Source organism: Medicago sativa, chromosome 7, assembly GCF_051527215.1.
Source record: "Medicago sativa cultivar Bolivia chromosome 7, Bolivia_mono, whole genome shotgun sequence".
Classification (NCBI taxonomy): domain Eukaryota; kingdom Viridiplantae; phylum Streptophyta; class Magnoliopsida; order Fabales; family Fabaceae; genus Medicago; species Medicago sativa.
Window position 1 is genome coordinate 57,355,556 of NC_140755.1, and position 6,081 is coordinate 57,361,636.

General features: G+C 33.0%; 1 long non-coding RNA gene across 3 annotated transcripts; it reads right to left on the minus strand.

Moving 5' to 3' along the window:
- Positions 1 to 490: 490 nt before the first annotated feature.
- LOC146907045 (uncharacterized) lies at positions 491 to 4,306 on the minus strand. Of its 3 annotated transcripts, none has more exons than XR_015018529.1 (4): positions 3,690 to 4,306; positions 1,620 to 2,470; positions 813 to 965; positions 491 to 730 (listed from the first exon to the last, which is right to left on the minus strand). It is a non-coding gene; the product is annotated as an uncharacterized LOC146907045 (long non-coding RNA). The 3 variants fall into 3 exon arrangements; XR_015018530.1 differs by having other exon boundaries at positions 1,620 to 1,695; positions 1,935 to 4,217; XR_015018528.1 differs by having other exon boundaries at positions 1,620 to 4,178.
- Between the last annotated feature and the right edge of the window lie 1,775 nt (positions 4,307 to 6,081).

Here is a 6,081-nt window from a genome sequence, read left to right on the forward strand (position 1 = left end):
TTGGTAATGCTTTTAGTGCAGTGATCAAATGAGATCATGTGTTCGATTCGCCTAAAACGATATTATTTACACCTGGGAAAGAAAAACTAGCCAAATATATGCTCTGTATGACCACATTTTTACATATGCGTGACCTTTATTTTTTCGTAAATTAGAATGTCTCACTGACTATTGGCTTGAATTACTTTTTTTTTTTTTGCACATGTAAGTTATAGATAACCAAATAAACGAACAATATAACCATAATTTGTCAAAGGCGTAACCATTTTTTCGTAAATTAGAATGTCTCACGACTAGTTTTAAACACATGAAAGAAAAAAAAACATGGTTACGCCTTTGTAAAATTGTGGTTACACACTTCAAATATTTGGTTATACATAATTTTCCTGTGAAAACAATATTATTTTAAGGCGAGTTATAACTGAAATATCAAAAGTGATAAAATGTAGTGAAAACAATATGATTTTAAGGCATTTTAAGGCGATATATGTATTCGAGTTTAAACTATTTACTCATATCATTTACATGGTGGAATAAGTGCTTCAAACAATAAAACTAAAACTAAATAAGTTAGCCATATCATATACATGGCCGAATTAGTACATCACATAATAAAATAAAATTCAAAAAATTGAACGTAGTTGCTTGAAGTTGATTCTTCTGAGCTTGACTCGGATTTTTTATTGACTTCTATCAATGATTTCGTTTCAAAAACATGCCTTAACTGTACCTGAAAATGAACCATTTACACATCTATGGCTTTAGTCTGGGACAGTTATACAAACTTTGAAACCAAATCTAAGTGTACTTACATTACTTTCATTTGCCACATGAATTTTTTGTGTTTCAGATGGCCCATCTTGCGTCATTCAGATGTTGTAGTTTTAAATTCAACGAGTGAACCAGCATAAGCAACAACATCAATCCACCATACTAACAGTGACTTCAATCAACTTATGACAACCCTAATAAGCTCAAAATCTTGTCGATTAAGAAGAAGGTGGTGCTAACAATCCATGGATAGATCATACAAGTAATTAACTATGATTCCTTACTAGACTCTAAGATTGAACCTACATAAATGTTTTCAAAGATTTCCTTATTCAAAAAGCTTAAAACAAACACCTCTCATATAGTACTCACTAACATTTATATTATGTCTAAAGTTGCATTGCTCTACCTTTGGCGTTATTCCAAGACCAACTACCATAAATTTCACATATTCAACTCTGTTCATAACACGTTGCACAAGATTTGAACACATTAAAAAAAATTGATCCGTAATTGAGATAAATTGGAAGTTGTCATTCATTTTAGCCTTAGGTTGAGTTTACTGTTGTCAATTTTGTTATTTAAGTTCTTCTGAGATTTTAGTTTCAGGTCGAGTCTATGACTGTTGTCCGTTAAAAAAAAGTTCTTATTCAAGTTCTTTTGATATTGTTTAGCAGAACTATCTATTCCTCACTGAATTAACAAAGAATGAAAATAATCCATTGCCTACTTTGCTCAAAAAGTAAATAATACAGTGACACACAAAACAATCAGATAAGTAAAGAAGTTAAATACTTAAATTAGAAAAAATGCAAGGCATCTAAATAGAAAGAAGTCAGATAACTCACATCATCAGCCCAATCAAGTATAACAATATGAGCTGGGACAATCCGTTTACCAGATATGGGATATGGCCACAGTGCCCTTGCAAGAGCAGAAATAAAATTTTGGTTTTAGCAAAATAATTGGGGAAAGAAATGCAAGGTGCAAATATCTAAGATGCTGAAACTAAAAGCATCAACGAAAACAAGGACAACAGGGACTATGATTTGCGAAAACATAAACATATTGTTACTGATAACATATTCTTCTGTTATTAATTAAAAAATAGTAAACTATCAGAGTTCTAAAATAAGAAGGGACTCAAAGCGGTGGAAATTTACTCAGTCCAATCAAAGTAAGGAAGCTTTGGAGTTCGACCCTACCCTCTCTTCACGCAATATAACCATCCTTCACCAAGTGAGTCTGAATTCTGTGTACCAACTGAGGATACCTTTGCCTTCAGATGCACTGATTTGTGCGAACTCCATGAAGATTTAATAGAACTGGAGATTTAAAAAAACTCCAAATCTCCAAACAAACAATGATAGCCATAACTTTAAAATTTAAGGCAGGTGTAACCCAATTTGATAGAACTGGACCATAAACTAGCAAATAACAGAAAGAGAACATGGGAATGCTATTGAATATCCCTCTATAAAACTGTACCAAAGGGTGTGTCTGCCTCCTAAAGAAACTAATAAAAAACCAACTAACTGAACCCATTTACTTTCACTACCCTCTATTTATATCCAACGTCAGCTACCAAAGTTAGAGGGCTAACTAACTCAACTGTAGCTAACAAGAACTAACCAACAGAGCTAACAAAGCTCTGGGCACATCATTCTTTCTTCAAACGTACACATCCCTAATTGGGCACCTGTTGTTAACACAAATTATGGTGTGATGTTAAACTGTTCTCCATACAATCAAAGAAAATAAATTTGAATTGAAATGCTTCCCACATGGAATGTGTTTTCAAATAATATATTCAGAATAAAACAATATAGCAAGAAAATAACAAAGCAAACAAAGCTTATGAATACAACTAATGGTTTGAACTTAAGCAAAATAAATAAGACATTGATTAGTAAATTGAAACACAAAATATTGAAACTGAAAAAAACACCAGAGTTGTCAAATACTGATTCATGGATTCAAAGTGATTGAAAAATAGGACATCATTGTTTCATGAGGTAGTGCAATGCAGATAGCAGAAAACCAGAGCTTTAAAGACCCCAGAACAAAAATATTCATCCACAGATCGGTCAATGTACATCATTTCAACTTATGGATATTTTTTCACATAAATTTGCATATAACCACACAAGGAACAAGCAAAAAATTCATCAAATAACACTAAAATAATTGTCTCGTCTTATCATAAAAAAATATCTCATTGTGTATACAGAATCACATTGAAATAAATACAGTGAGAAGAACTAAGAATTCTTTAAACTAAAATAACAAAGATACAGGCCAGGGAGAATATTCCACAATTGAGAGGTGTAGTGAAGGTGTTCAAGTTCAAAATAGCCAAATGAATGCGTATTGTACTCAACTAGAAACTTCAAAGTTTAAGTCTGGGTAGGACACTTCTTGCACCAGTGGCAGCAGTAACATGTGAATATGACAATGAATATTGAATTGAACATTAATTGTTGATTCAAATAACTTATAAAGTACTATGGAATCTAGCTAGCAACACTACGGGCTGCCAAACAAATTAGAAACTACTAAAAGTGACCAGGATTTGGAATTTCAGTGGCATCAGAAACCTCTATATTCTTAATCCATAGTATGAATGTTACTACTTTGAGTATCAAACCAAGCAATTGTTCTATCCTCAATCAAAACATAATGCTATATGTTCAGGAGCCTCTTTTCAAGTCACCAATGATTCCCATAACATACAAAAATCAAAAAACAAAACATAATGCTATAAAGCTATACGTTCAGTATCATTAACAAAAATCAAAAATCAAAAAACCCCTTTTATGTTGATTAGGGTTATGGGAAAATTGAAATTGAAAACAAAATAAAAAAATCAAATTAATTAACTAACAAAAAGAAATAAAAAAAATCAGAGATACACTTACAATTTTTTTAACAGTTTTAGGGTTTGTATAAAGATTGAGAGAAATGAAGAATCAGAGTAAGAGATTGATGCTGAGAGAGGAGATGGAGGCTTTGAGTTCAACGGCGAATTCGCCGGTTGCGGACTGATTGACGGTGGGTGAGGGTGAGTGATGTGCTGCCGGTGGGTGAGGGTGAGGAGAAAAGAAACGCCAACTTTTGTTATTTCTGTCTTTTGTATAATTGATGTATAGATAGGGATCATATACGTGTTTTCTTTACGTACGTGTGTGATAACATTTGTGTCAACATATCTGTAATCTGTATAACAAGGGAAATACTGTTTGCATAGAACATGAGGCCACCGTACAACTCTACTAGATTCAGAAAGATAGTAAATTAATATTATTACCCTTTCCAACTCATGTTTAATGAGCTCAGATAACTCCGCTGACATCTTATCTTAGTAGGAATAACTTGAGGATCATCCCATTGATCTTGAATGTAAGAATAAGAAAGATCAGCTGGTAGAGTAAATATATATGTGTACAGTATGACTATTACTAAATTACCTTTTATGTAGATATTCATTTAATGTAAACTTTTAATATTCGAAGACAAATTAATGCACACTGTTATGTTTTGTATGAGAGTTCTCTTTATCCCAGTTCTCAAGTCTTTGCCTCACTTTTCTCCGTTCACAAGATGCCTCATCTTTTGTGTGACTCTTTTTTCGCTCACGCCCCTCTGTCCATACAAGATCATCCTTCAGACTTTCACGCATTTCTCTGTTTAGGGAACTATCACATTGAAAGAGAAAACTAGTGAAATTACTAAATACCAATTAAAGTATTCTAATGTTATGAATATGAAATATGGGATCTGTCACAACTCACATGTGAAAAATTTGTCAAGATTGTTATTGATAGTCATTCTTTCCCCATATTAAGTGTCTGCGTCCTATGACTTGTGTGATGATAAAATTTAGTCTTTAGTTTTGTTTCTTTCTTTTTTCTCATAAGTTGCTTTCGATGTGATGTCATACGCATGAACATTTCTCTCAACCTATAATTAATAAAACTAACTAAAAATAGTCACTTAACGTAACCGTTTGGCACTTCTCTTATGGGACCCACTCCTTGATGGAGCGCCTCCACTAAACAGACTATATCACTCTACCTAGTACCCTATCATTATTATAACAAAATATTGCTTTTTGAAAAGCATTTCATGACTTGCTTATGCGTCCGAGTTGAAGCCATGTCTTACTCCAAAAAATTAAAAACACTCTTCTTGATGCAAAACCTTGATGAACAAAATGAAGCTTTCAAACTCACTTGCTCTTATCCGATAGCAATTCAGTTTCATTCTGCCTCAATATGCAGCTCACACATTTTTATTTCTATTTCTTACTCTTTAGCATGGATGAATAAATGAATATAGTACAAAAGAAAAGTACACTCCTCGCCGTTCGGTCCACTGCATCTACCTTCAATACTTTGTCGGTGCTCGAGGAGGTAACCTTTGGGAACATAGGTGATTCCGTTCATACCTAGGAGGTTGTGATCGACGGCAACGTTGTTGGCAGCAGAGAGGGTGGAGCGTGTTGGAACATTAGTGTGATGTTGGAAAATAAATTGGAAGATTATACTTTGATCTAATGTTGTGTGAATTGAAAAAAAATAGAGTGTGCGGTCCCACATAAAATAGAACACACATATTAGTAGTGTTTAAATTGCGGTATTTAATTTTAAATACTTAATAATAATAAAAATAATAGTAATTATTATTTTTATTCAAGAATATCACTTCCCATAAATTTAGCTTATGGTGGTTGTGATAAGAATAAGAATTTAATTGAATTTCTTATATTTCCTTCATTCAAATCTAATAGTTTGTTTCCTCCACTTTTGTGGATTTGTTTCTTTTGATCCTATCCACAAGTGTTGTTGAACTGATTAATGGATAAACTTCATTTTAACTTTATCCATTAAGAGTAACTGTTGTCGCAATTTGTGCTAAAACATTTACAGAATCTCTATATAAATAAAGGACTCCACTCAGTTCAAAAAATACACCAAATCGCACAATTGATGCTTCCTGTGCGGTTTCTCTCTTCTCCCTCCTACTTGTGTTAACGAGTTTCTTCTGCTTCTACTCCTTTCTGTCCCTCCGGAATTAAGAGTGTTCTTAAGACCATAGTCCCTTTTCGGTTTAATGTCCCTTCGGAATTAAGAGTGGTCTTAAGTTCATAGTCCCTTCGATAATCTAAGTCCCTTCGGAATAAAGAGTACTATTAAGATCATAGTCCCTTTCGTAATAATAATGTCCCGTCGGAATTATGAATGATCTTAACAGTATATAAATTTTTTAAATATTTTTCTATTTGAGGAGAAATGGTGGTATCACCATATT